The 13,124-nt window shown below is 45.9% G+C and overlaps 1 protein-coding gene and 1 pseudogene across 2 annotated transcripts in view; one reads left to right on the top strand and one right to left on the bottom strand.

Annotated features, from left to right (window-relative positions):
• Positions 1-2,080, bottom strand: part of LOC145864372 (uncharacterized) — a 62,292-nt pseudogene extending 60,212 nt beyond the window's left edge.
• LOC106588596 (CMP-N-acetylneuraminate-beta-galactosamide-alpha-2,3-sialyltransferase 1) overlaps positions 1-13,124 on the top strand; it is a 43,606-nt gene that overhangs the window by 11,301 nt on the left and 19,181 nt on the right. The window lies entirely within an intron of this gene.

The following is a 13,124-nucleotide window of genomic DNA, read 5'->3' as shown; positions in this document are numbered from 1 at the left end:
GAAGGAGACGGACTGTTGGAAGAACAGGCATTTCTCAGCCTTGACGTACAGGTCATGCTCCAACAGTTGACCCAGCACCCTGCGTACCAGGGACACGTGCTGGGCGCGTGTAGCGGAGTATATCAGAATGTCATCAATATACACCACTACACCCTGCCCGTGTAGTTTCCTGAAAATCTCGTCTACAAAGGCTTGGAAGACTGATGGAGCATTCATCAACCCGTACGGCATGACGAGGTACTCATAATGCCCTGAGGTTGTACTGAACGCCGTCTTCCACTCGTCTTCCTCCCGGATACGCACCAGGTTGTAAGCGATCCTGAGATCTAGTTTGGTGAAGAAGCGCCCCGTGCATTGACTCAATCGCAGTGGCGATAAGAGGTAGCGGGTAACTGTACCTCACAGTGATCTGATTTAGGCCTCGATAGTCAATACACGGGCGCAGACCTCCCTCCTACTTCTTCACAAAAAATTAACTCGAGGAGGCGGGTGAAGTGGAGGACCGAATGTACCCATGACGCAGGGATTCAGAGACATATGTTTCCATAGCCACCGTCTCCGCCTGTGACAGGGGATACACGTGACTCCTGGGAAGTGTGGCGTCTACCAGGAGATTTATCGCACAATCCCCCCGTCGATGGGGTGGTAATTGAGTCGCCTTCTTTTTGGAGAAGGCGAGAGCCAAATCGGCATATTTGGGGGGGAATGCGCACGGTGGAGACCTGGTCTGGACTTTCCACCGTAGTAGCACCAACGGAAACCCCTAAACTCCTCCCCGAGCACTCTCGCGACCACCCCGTGAGAACATTCTGTTGCCATGAAACAGTGGGGTCATGACAAGCTAACCAGGGTAGGCCTAGCACCACGGGAAATGCAGGAGAGTCAATGAGGAAGAGACTGATTCTCTCCATGTGGCCCCCCTGCGTCACCATGCCCAGAGGAGCGATGGCCTCCCTAATCAATCCTGACCCTAATGGTCGACTGTCTAAGGCGTGAACTGGGAAGGGCATAGCCACTGGAACGATGGGGATCCCTAAACTATGGGCGAATGATCTGTCTATAAAATTCCCAGCCACGCCTGAATCGACGAGCGCCTTATGCTGGGAATGCGGGGAAAACTCAGGAAAAGTAACAAACAAAAACATGCAACAGAGGGCTCTGGGTGAGAATGGTGCCTTCTCACCTGGGGTGACGCCAGAGTGCCCTGCCTGCTGCCTCAACCCCCAGAGGAACCAACCCGACACCGACCGGCAGTGTGACCTCTGCGGCCACAGATGGTGCACGAGACGGTACCTCCTCCGGTCTCCCTGAGCGCAGCACCTCCCAGCTCCATGGGCATCGGAGTAGTGGTGCTGGGGGATGGAACCAACAGACCCCTGTCTGGACGTCCACGGGTGGCCAGCAGGTTATCCAGCTGAATGGACAGGTCCACCAGCTGGCCGAAGGTGAGGGTGGTGTCCCTGCAGGCCAACTCCCGACAGACGTCCTCGCACAAACTGCAGCGATAGTGGTCGATCAGGGCCCTGTCGTTCCATCCCGCGCCAGCGGCCAGGGTCCGAAAGTCCATAGCGAACTCCTGGGCGCTCCTCGTCCCCTGTCTCAGATGAAAGAGACGTTCACCCGCCGCTCTACCCTCGGGGAGGGGGGGGGGGGGGGGGAAATCCTCAAAATGGTCCAACGCCGTATCTCCTTCTCCCCACACGATGTTGGCCCACTCCAGGGCTTTCCCCGAGAGGCATGAGACGAGGGCGGACACCTTCTCACGGCCTGAAGGAGCCTGGTGGACGGTTGCCAAGTTAAGGTCCAGCTGTAACAGGAAAACCTGGCAGCGTGCAGCCGTCCCATCGTACTCCCTGGGAAGTGCGAGACGAATCCCACTGGAACCGGGTGTGGAGGGGGTGAGTAGTGGAGACCCCGGTGGTGGTGGGGAGGGCGCTGAAGGGACTCTCTGTCTCTCCCAGTGGTCCATCGTCTGGACGACATGGTCCATGGCGGCGCCGAGGCGGTGAGTAATCGCCGTGTGCTCCCGGATGCGCTCCTCGGCCCCTATACCAGGGGTACCTACTCCTGCTGACTCCATCTTGTGGGTGTGTAATTCTGTCAAGAGGTGAGTGTAGCTGGTGCATCGAAGTCAGGCGGAGAAGAGCAGAGATGAGTGTACAAAGCACTTTACTAAGGCAATCATTTGCACTAAATACACGACCTGTAATGAGGGAATGATGACCAGGTGTGTGGGAAAACAAGACAAAACAAATGGAAAATGAAAGGTTAATCGGCGATGGCTAGAAGACCAGTGACGTCGACCGCTGAACGCCACCCGAACAAGGAGAGGGACCGACTTCGGCGGAAGTCATGACAGAATAGAGGGCTATTTGGGACAAGCATAGATACTATCAGTTACTCATTATGTACAGTCTCATGGTTTCACATCCTGATTAAGACTCATATTTTTAGTTTATCCGTGGACAAACGACATGACTTTATACTAACGTAATGGAATACTAGCATGCTAAACTCCCATAAACATGACACTACATACCTTTGGTTTTGCAACCCTCTGGGGACAATTAAGTTAGACCTTTCTTTGTTACCTAAATGCCTGTTATTAAGCAGTTAATGTATGATACGTCTTAACTTGCTGCACTTCTTCGTTCCTTTTTGTATGGTAGCCTATCCATTGTGAACCGCAAACTTGGTTGAAAAAAAGAAATAAAGCAACACCACACAGTTTAACGAACCCCTCTCCCCATGTGACCTACTTGTTGTGTGTATGTACTGACATGTACATTACCCGTCAAAAGTTTGGACACACCTCGTCATTCAAAGGCTTTTCTTTATTTACTATTTTCTACAATGTAGAATAATAGTGAAGACTTCAAAACTATGAAATAACACATGTAGTGACAAAATAAATGTTAGACAAATCAAAATATTTTATATTTGAGATTCTTCGAAGTAGCCACCCTTTGCCTTTGACAGCTTTGCCCACTCTACGGCATTAGAGTCAGAGTCATCACATTAATGTTTTTAAAATTGTCACTGGAAAAACCAGCTAGGCGGCCAATAGCTGCCTGAGTAAATGTCATTCCTAAACTCTGTATTTCTGCTCTTTCACATCGATTACTTGTTCTATATGAACTTGCTCTAAACACCTCCTGCTGTGTGCTGTTCAAGCTGCACCTGAACCTGGGTGAATAATTTGATTATCTGTCATAGCTGTATTATCTGTGAGTGCGTGAGTGAGTGAGTGAGTGAGTGAGTGAGTGAGTGAGTGAGTGAGTGAGTGAGTGAGTGAGTGAGTGAGTGAGTGAGTGAGTGAGTGAGTGAGTGAGTGAGTGAGTGAGTGAGTGAGTGAGTGTAAATGTAATCTGTTATAATCAAATCATAACAAATTTGATTGGTCACATACACATATTTAGCAGACGTTATTGCGGGTGTAGCAGATGCATGTGTTCCTAGCTCCAACAGTGCAGTAGTATGTAACAATTCACAACAATACACACATCTAAAAGTAAAGAAATGGAATTAAGAATTATATAAATATTAGGATGAGCAATGTCGGAGTGGCATTGACAAAAATACAGTAGAATAGAATACAGTATATACATATGAAATGAGTAAAGCAGTATGTAAACATTATTAAAGTGACTAGTGATTCCGTGTCTACAGTATGTACATAGGGCAGCAGCCTCTAAGGTGCAGGGTTGAGTAACTGGGTGGTAGCCGGTTAGTGATGGCTATTTAACAGTCTGATGGCCTTGAGATAGAAGCTGCTGTTTTTCAGTCTCTCGGTCCCAGCTTTGATGCACCTGTACTGACCTTGCCTTCTGGATGGTAGCGGGGTGAACAGGCTGCGGCGCGGGTGGTTTATGTCCTTGATGATCTTAATGGCCTTCCTGTGACATCGAGTGCTGTAGGTGTCCTGGAGGGCAGGCAGTGTGCACCCAGTGAGGCTTTGGGCAGTTACTAGTTACCTGTCCTAAATTGTAACCAGTAGCATATCTTTTGGATTACCCAAACTCAGTAGCATAATCAGATTACTTTGTTACTTTTTACTTTCCCCTTAAGAGGGATTAGAAAATACAATATTACCACTTGTCAACATTGCAAGATAAATCTATGTCAGAGTTTACATAGCTGGCCTTAAATGGATGTTGCATTTTAATTTTTAATTTCACCTTTATTTAACCAGGGAGGCCAGTTGAGAACAAGTTCCCATTTGTGAAGGAGGCTTTGTTGCGAAATAGGAAGCTGATTCTAGATTTAATTTTGGATTGGAGATGCTTAATGTGAGTCTGGAAGGAGAGTTTACAGTCTAACCAGACACCTAGGTATGTGTAGTTGTCCACATATTCTATGGCAGAACCGTCCAGAGTAGAGATGCTAGGCGGGCGGGCAGGTGCGGGCAGCAATCCGTTGAAGAGAATGCACTTAGTTTTACTTGCATTTAAGAGCAGTTGGAAGCCACAGAAGGAGTGTTGTATGGCATTGAAGCTCGTTTGGAGGTTTGTTAACACAGTATCCAAGGAAGTACCAGATGTATACAGAATGGTGTCGTCAGCGTAGAGGTGGATCAAAGAATCACTAGCAGCAAGAGCGACATCATTGATGTATACAGAGAAAAGAGTCGCCCGAGAATTGAATCCTGTGGCACCCCCATAGACTGCCAGAGGTCCGGACAACAGGCCCTCCGATTTGACACACTGAACTCTGTCTGAGAAGTAGTTGGTGAACCAGGTGCGGCAGTCATTTGAGAAACTAAGGCTATTGAGTCTGCCGATAAGAATGCGGTGATTGACAGAGTCGAAAGCCTTGGCCAAGTCAATGAAAACGGCTGCGCAGTACTGTCTTATCTATGGCGGTTATGATATTGTTTAGGACCTTGAGCGTGGCTGAGGTGCACCCATGACCAGATCGGAAACCAGATTGCATAGTGGAGAAGGTACGGTGGGATTGAAAATGGTCGGTGATCTGTTTGTTTACTTGGCTTTAGAAGGGCAGGGCAGGGCAGGAATGATATAGGTCTGTAACAGTTTGGGTCTAGAGTGTCTCCCCCTTTGAAGAGGGGGATGACCGTGGCAGCTTTCCAATCTTTAGGGATCTCAGATGATACGAAAGAGAGGTAGAACAGGCTAGTAATGGGGGTTGCAACAATTTCGGCTGATAATTTTAGAAAGAGAGGGTCTAGATTGTCTAGACCGGCTGATTTGTAGGGATCCAGATTTTGCAGCTCTTTCAGAACATCAGCTATCTGGATTTGGGTGAAGGAGAAACAGGCAAGTTGCTGCGGGTGGTGCAGAGCTGTTGGCCGGGGTAGGGGTAGCCAGGTGGAAAGCATGGCCAGCCGTAGAAAAATGCTTATTGAAATTCTCGATTATCGTAGATTTATCGGTGGTGACAGTGTTTCCTAGCCTCAGTGCAGTTGGCAGCTGGGAAGAGGTGCTCTTATTCTCCATGGACTTTACAGTGTCCCAAAACATTTTGGAATTAGCGCTACAGGATGCAAATTTCTGTTTGAAAAAGCTAGCCTTAGCTTTCCTAACTGACTGTGTATTTTGGTTCCTGACTCCCCTGAAAAGTTGCATATCAATTGCATTAATAGGTCATGTAGGCTTCTAACCCATTACTTTCTACTTCAACACAGATAATAAAACGAGTAGGCTATATATTTACATTAAAAACCAGTCTATCAGAATTCCAGTCATTCCAATTAATTAAATGCCCCTTGATCTTCAAGAATATGACTTGGAAATATGGAAATGTAGATAATTCTAATTGGATTTATTTTTCTAAATAGGATTTATTAGCTTATGTTTTTGTCATGGAAGAATGATTGGGCTCATTGCTTCAAAACATGGTTGAAAAAGAAATGATGCTCTCATGGATTGGCATTTTTTGAGCACTACTGAAAAGTGCTATTTGCATGACCTGAAAAATTAAATTTTTTGTCATTTAGCAGACACTCTTATCCAGAGCGACTTACAGTAGTGAATGCATACATTTCATACATTTTTTCTCTGTGCTGGCCCCCCGTGGGAATCGAACCCACAACCCTGGCGTTGCAAACACCATGCTCTACCAACTGAGCTACAGGGAAGGCTATGCTGTTTTTAAGCCTATTGTTTATGTTTTTGTTGGTGACACCATAGAATTAGGAATTATAATGCCTAATATAATAGGATCTCTATGGTTGATACTTTGATATCTCAATAATATGCAGATGTTGAAGTCTATCAAAAGTGCGTATGTATGGAGCACAGTACCAAAGAGGAGTTTACAACATTTACATTACATTACAAGTGCTAGTTAACAAAAAAGCAATCTTTATTTATTATTTTTTTTACCTGGGAGGAACTCCCTCAAACTTTTATTCCATAGGCTGGGATCTGCACTATGCAGCTTTTGCAAGAGCGCATTTTTCACTGGGTGTCCACGGGTCGTAAAAACAGTGATTGATTGGCAACAGCCTACGCTTCTTCAATTCAACCATTATTGGAGTAAAATACACCTATACATTTGTGAACAGTGGTGGAAATTCTACCTTTAACTAATAACGAGGAGAGGCAAAATCAATAATCAATCAAGGTATTACTTTTATTAAAAACGTATTATAATAAGGAGGCTGGTCGCCTCACCCACGCAGGCGAGATGGAGTGAGAGCCTCCTGTACAGAGAGTACAGGATCATGTATATAGTCAAGCTACCCAATGCAAGCATCTGCAAAACATGTGACACTATGTATCTGTATGTTTGAAAAGGTGAAAAGGTTGCCTCAGTCTGTCACAACAGAGTGAGGACAATAGGGGCCAGAATAAAAGGAAGTCACTCAAGACATACTTCCTCTAACAGTAGATCAACAGTTCCCAGAAGTTGGGCAAGCAAGTGCATTTGACTGTCGGCCCAGATTATGTATGGTCGTACTGGTCACACACACACACACACACACACACACACACACACACACACACACACACACACACACACACACACACACACACACACACGGTGGTGTGTGTGTGTGTGATGTGGTTCAACATCCCAGCTATGCCAAGTTCCACCAACACCAAGCATACTCCCCCTTTCCGAGCAAAAACCTGATGGAACCTTTGTCAGCAAATGTAATTTCTACATGATTTCAACTAACCTTTTAAATTATGTTGACCTGGGGTTTAAATCTGGTTAAAGTGACAAATAAACTGTGTATATTGGAGGTTAACGTCAGTCTGATGAAAATAACATTTATTTTTTCCCTGTAGGAAAAGACTGTTGACTACCACTCTCTAAAATGAGAGGTGTTCTCTACTCCCCTCCCTCCCAAAGATTAATCGGAAACATCCATCTTATCCTGTGTCTAAGTTGCGTCTCAAATGGCACCATATTCCCGATATAGTGCACTACTTTTGACCAGGGCCCATAGTGGTGCACAATAAGGAATAGGGTGCCATTTGGAATGCAAGCCTAGATAACATGTTTGGGAGGCAGCCATCTTGCTTGGTCTAAAAGCTTTAACTTTGGGAAATGCTTATCATTCCTCAAACTGACCAAATTTGAATTTGCTATCAAAGTAACATTTTGATGGGATGTAAAAACAGCCTGATCAAAGTCCTGTAAATGACTGTAAGAGAAACTTATAAATCTGAATGTAATTTCCACGAGTGAGGAAACTCACTACATAGTATGTAATGTGTTTAGTAGCTTTATGTTTTGGTGGGGGTTATTTTTTTATCTTGAATGTTCTGTACACTACAGATGTGCTGTCAGACAAGTAATAAAAAAGGGATTCAAGGGCTCATCTCTGCAGAAGTTTGAGAGCTGAAATTGCTCACAGGAAGCAGGAGAGAAAAAACTCTCTCAAAACACAATCCAGAGCACTTTTCTGTTGCTCCATCCTGTAAAGTTGATGACTTGTATAAGCCTGAGATTAGAGAGAACCTCTAGAACTCACAGCTTTCCCTCTCTCTCTCTCTCTCTCTCCCTCCCTCCCTCGCTCCCACTCCCTCCCGCTTGCTCCCTCCCTTTCTCTCTCCCCCTCTCTCTCTCTCTCTCCCCCCCTCCCTCCCTCCCTTCCCCTCTCTCTCCCTCCCTCCCCTCTCTCTCTCCCTCCATCCCTCTCTCTCTCCCTACCTCCCCCTCTCTCTCTCCCTCCATCCCTCCCTCTATCCCTCTCTCTCTCCCCCCTCCCTCCCTTCCCCTCTCTCTCCCCCTCCATCCCTCCCTCTATTCCTCTCTCTCCCTCCCCCTCCCTCCCTCCCCCCCTCTCTTCCTTCCTCCTTCTTGCTCTGAAGTTTACATCACAGATGCTCTGTTGTTTCAGCTTTGGGAACTTTGATCAATCCAAAGCTGCCAACCTCCAGCAGGACAAGGTCAGCAAACTAGACGACACATACCATTGTCAAACACAGCCAGCCACCATCTGTTATAGCATACAGTCTGTTCAGTCTGTCATCTACGGTACCTGGCCTTATGTCTCCAAGGACTCCCTGAGTTTAATACACCACCTATCACATTAATGTGTCCATTAACCCCACCCCACACACATATTTCCTACAAAGACTCAGTGTAGCGGTAGCATGAGAGGCCTATCGTTTAATCCTTATGTGGATATGCGCTGAGGCCTGCAGTTCAGCTGTGATTGTCAAATCAAATTTTATTGGTCGCATACACATGTTTAGCAGATGTTATTGCGGGTGTAGCGAAATGCTTGTGTTCCTAGCTCCAACAGTGCAGTAATATCTAACAATACACAACAAATCTAAAAGTAAAATAATGGAATTAAGAAATATAGAAATATTAAGGACGAGCAATTTCAGAGTCCGGATTATAAATATATAGTGTATACACACAGTATACAGTATATACAGTGAGGGGAAAAAGTATTTGATCCCCTGCTGATTTTGTACGTTTGCCCACTGACAAAGAAATGATCAGTCTATAATTTTAATGGTAGGTTTATTTGAACAGTGAGAGACAAAATAACAACAAAAAAATCCAGAAAAACGCATGTCAAAAATGTTATAAATTGATTTGCATTTTAATGAGGGAAATAAGTATTTGACCCCCTCTCAATCAGAAAGATTTCTGGCTCCCAGGTGTCTTTTATACAGGTAACGAGCTGAGATTAGGAGCACACTCTTAAAGGGAGTGCTCCTAATTTCAGCTTGTTACCTGTATAAAAGACACCTGTCCACAGAAGCAATGAATCAATCAGATTCCAAACTCTCCACCATGGCCAAGACCAAAGAGCTCTCCAAGGATGTCAGGGACAAGATTGTAGACCTACACAAGGCTGGAATGGGCTACAAGACCATCGCCAAGCAGCTTGGTGAGAAGGTGACAACAGTTGGTGCAATTATTCGCAAATGGAAGAAACACAAAAGAACTGTCAATCTCCCTCGGCCTGGGGCTCCATGCAAGATCTCACCTCGTAGAGTTGCAATGATCATGAGAACGGTGAGGAATCAGCCCAGAACTACACGGGAGGATCTTGTCAATGATCTCAAGGCAGCTGGGACCATAGTCACCAAGAAAACAATTGGTAACACACAACGCAGTGAAGGACTGAAATCCTGCAGCGCCGGCAAGGTCCCCCTGCTCAAGAAAGCACATATGCATGCCCGTCTGAAGTTTGCCAATGAACATCTGAATGATTCAGAGGACAACTGGGTGAAAGTGTTGTGGTCAGATGAGACCAAAATGGAGCTCTTTGGCATCAACTCAACTCGCCGTGTTTGGAAGAGGAGGAATGCTGCCTATGACCCCAAGAACACCATCCCCACCGTCAAACATGGAGGTGGAAACATTATGCTTTGGGGGTGTTTTTCTGCTAAGGGGACAGGACAACTTCACCGCATCAAAGGGACATTGGACGGGGCCATGTACCGTTATATCTTGGGTGAGAACCTCCTTCCCTCAGCCAGGGCATTGAAAATGGGTCGTGGATGGGTATTCCAGCATGACAATGACCCAAAACACACGGCCAAGGCAACAAAGGAGTGGCTCAAGAAGAAGCACATTAATAAGGTCCTGGAGTGGCCTAGCCAGTCTCCAGACCTTAATCCCATAGAAAATCTGTGGAGAGAGCTGAAGGTTCGAGTTGCCAAACGTCAGCCTCGAAACCTTAATGACTTGGAGAAGATCTCCAAAGAGGAGTGGGACAAAATCCCTCCTGAGATGTGTGCAAACCTGGTGGCCAACTACAAGAAACGTCTGACCTCTGTGATTGCCAACAAGGGTTTTGCCACCAAGTACTAAGTCATGTTTTGCAGAGGGGTCAAATACTTATTTCCCTCATTAAAATGCAAATCATTTTATAAAATCTTTGACATGCATTTTTCTGGGTTTTTGTGTTGTTATTCTGTCTCTCACTGTTCAAATAAACCTTCCATTAAAATTATAGACTGATCATTTCTTTGTCAGTGGGCAAATGTACAAAATCAGCAGGTGATCAAATACTTTTTTCTCTCACTTTATGTGATGGGGATGTATAGAAATTATGGACAGTATATAGATAGAATATATAGTATACCTGAAGAATACATAGGCTAGAATAGTACATGTACAGCAACAGTTGAATAGGATGTCATTGACTAGAATACAGTATAAACCTATGAAATGAGTAAAACAGTATGTTAACATTATTCAAGTGACCAGTGTTCCATTATTAAATTGACCAGTGTTCCATTATTAAATTGACCAGTGATTCCATGTCTATGTACATAGGGCAGCAGCCTCTAAGGTTCAGGGTTGAGTGACCGGGTGGTAGCTGGCTAGTGACAGTGACTACGTTCAGGGCAGGGTACTGGGTGGAGGCCGGCTAGTGACTGCTATTTAATAGTCTGATGGCCTTGAGATAAAAGCTGTTTTTCAGTCTCTCGGTCCCAACTTTGATGCACCTGTACTGACCTCACCTTCTGGATGATAGCGGGGTGAACAGGCCATGGCTCGGGTGGCTGAGATATTTGATGATCTTCCTGTGACACCGGGTGTTGTAGATGTTCTTCAGGGCAGGCAGTGTGCTCCCAGTGATGCGTTGGGCTGACTGCACCATCCTCTGGAGAGCCCTACGGTTGCCGACGGTGCAGTTGCCGTACCAGGTGGTGATACAGCCTGACAGGATGCTCTCAATGGTGCATCTGTAAAAGTTTGTGAGGGTCTTAGGGGCCAAGCCAAATTTCTTCAGCCTCAGCCTAAAACCCCAAACAGCAAGCAATGCAGGTGTAGAAGCACGGTGGCTAGGAAAAACTCCCTAGAAAGGCCAAAACCTAGGAAAAAACCTAGAAAGGAACCAGGCTATGAGGGGTGGCCAGTCCGCTTCTGGCTGTGCCGGGTGGAGATTATAACAGAACATGGCCAAGATGTTCAAATGTTCATAAATGACCAGCATGGTCAAATAATAGTAATCACAGTGAACAGGTCAGGGTTCCATAGCCGCAGTCAGAACAGTTGAAACTGGAGCAGCAGCACGGCCAGGTGGACTGGGGACAACAAGGAGTCATCATGCCAGGTAGTCCTGAGGCATGGTCCTACGGCTCAGGTCCTCCTAGAGAGAGAAAGAAAGAAAGAAAGAAAGAAAGAAAGAAAGAAAGAAAGAAAGAAAGAAAGAAAGAAAGAAAGAAAGAAAGAAAGAAAGAAAGAAAAAGAGAGAAAGAGAGAATTAGAGAGAGCATACTTAAATTCACACAGGACACCGGATAAGATATAACAGATTGACCCTAGCCCCCCAACACAAACTACTGCAGCATAAATACTGGAGGCTGAGACAGGTGGGGTCAGGAGACACTGTGGCCCCATCCGATGATACCCCCAGACATGGCCAAACAGGCAGGATATAACCCCACCCACTTTGCCAAAGCACAGCCCCCACACCACTGTGGATCAGCGTAGTGGAGGTGTGGTTTCCTACCTTCACCACCTGGGGGGGCGGCCCATCAGGAAGTCCAGGACACAGTTGCACAGGGATGGGTTCAGACCCAAGGCCTCAAGCTTAATGATGAGCTTGGAGGGTACTATGGTGTTGAAGGCTGAATTGTAGTCAATGAACATCATTCTTACATATGTATTCCTCTTGTCCAGATGGGATAGGGCAGTGTGCAGTGCGATGGCAAATGCATAATCCGTGGATCTATTGGGGCTGTATGCAAATTGCAGTGGCACTAGGGTGTCGGGTAAGGTGGAGGTGACTAGCCTCTCAAAGCACTTCATGATGACAGAAGTGAGTGCTACGGCGCAATAGTCATTTAGTTCAGTTACTTTATGAAAGGGTGATGTTTTTCTCAGACTAACCCATCCACAGAGCAATCACGATCCCTCCCACACAGCCTCAGACATCCCTCCCTTCACCCACCATCCTCTACATCATCTCTCCCAGACACCCTTCACCACCACTGCTCCTCCGTCTCTCCCTGCAGGGCAGACCCAGGGTTTCCTGGTCAATTCCTCATTTCACGAGTTTAAGGACCAGACATGAAATGGGTTTAGAATATTTATTAAGGAAATGGAATGGATGTGAGAATGAGGATTCAGTGAGGAAATGAAAATGAACTGGATGAAGCCGAGGGCTGCAGATGAAGGATCCAGAGGGGCTGACTCTGTAGGGTTTGGCTTGGAGTCTCAGGTAGACATCACCGCCAGGTCGTGGTAGTTAGGCTGGTGTGGTAAAGGCAACATAAGTAAAAGGAGAAAGGAGGTGGGGGAAGGGGGGAGAAGGGATGTGACACGAAACAGGAGGAATGACTGGTCAGATTTAAGTAGGATGGTAGGGGGGGCTTTACTGCTATATGGCCTGTACTACAATAGCCCAGAGAAACGCATTGAGCAACATTCATAAATGACAAAAAAGTCTGTCAAAAAATGTATCATAAGAAACAAGGTTTTGAAGTGTCTGCCCTATATCTAGGAGACATAAGAAAGCTCAGGAAATATGTTGCCTTTTTTTACACATATTTAACCCCTTTTTGGGGTTGGCACAATACTACCTTCATACTTCCGTACCGGTTACTTTCAGATGAGTCTCGTGACACTTGTGGGGGTTGTAGAGCGTCTCTGTGTCCATAGAGTAGTCATAATAGTTTGTAGGTCAACCTGTACGGACGCTACAGACCTTTTTGTGAGAAGACTGATTTTGG

Source organism: Salmo salar, chromosome 27, assembly GCF_965601325.2.
Source record: "Salmo salar chromosome 27, fSalSal1, whole genome shotgun sequence".
In the NCBI taxonomy this organism is placed as follows: domain Eukaryota; kingdom Metazoa; phylum Chordata; class Actinopteri; order Salmoniformes; family Salmonidae; genus Salmo; species Salmo salar.
Note: the sequence above shows the minus strand (reverse complement) of the source record. Positions and strands in the feature narration are given on the sequence as shown.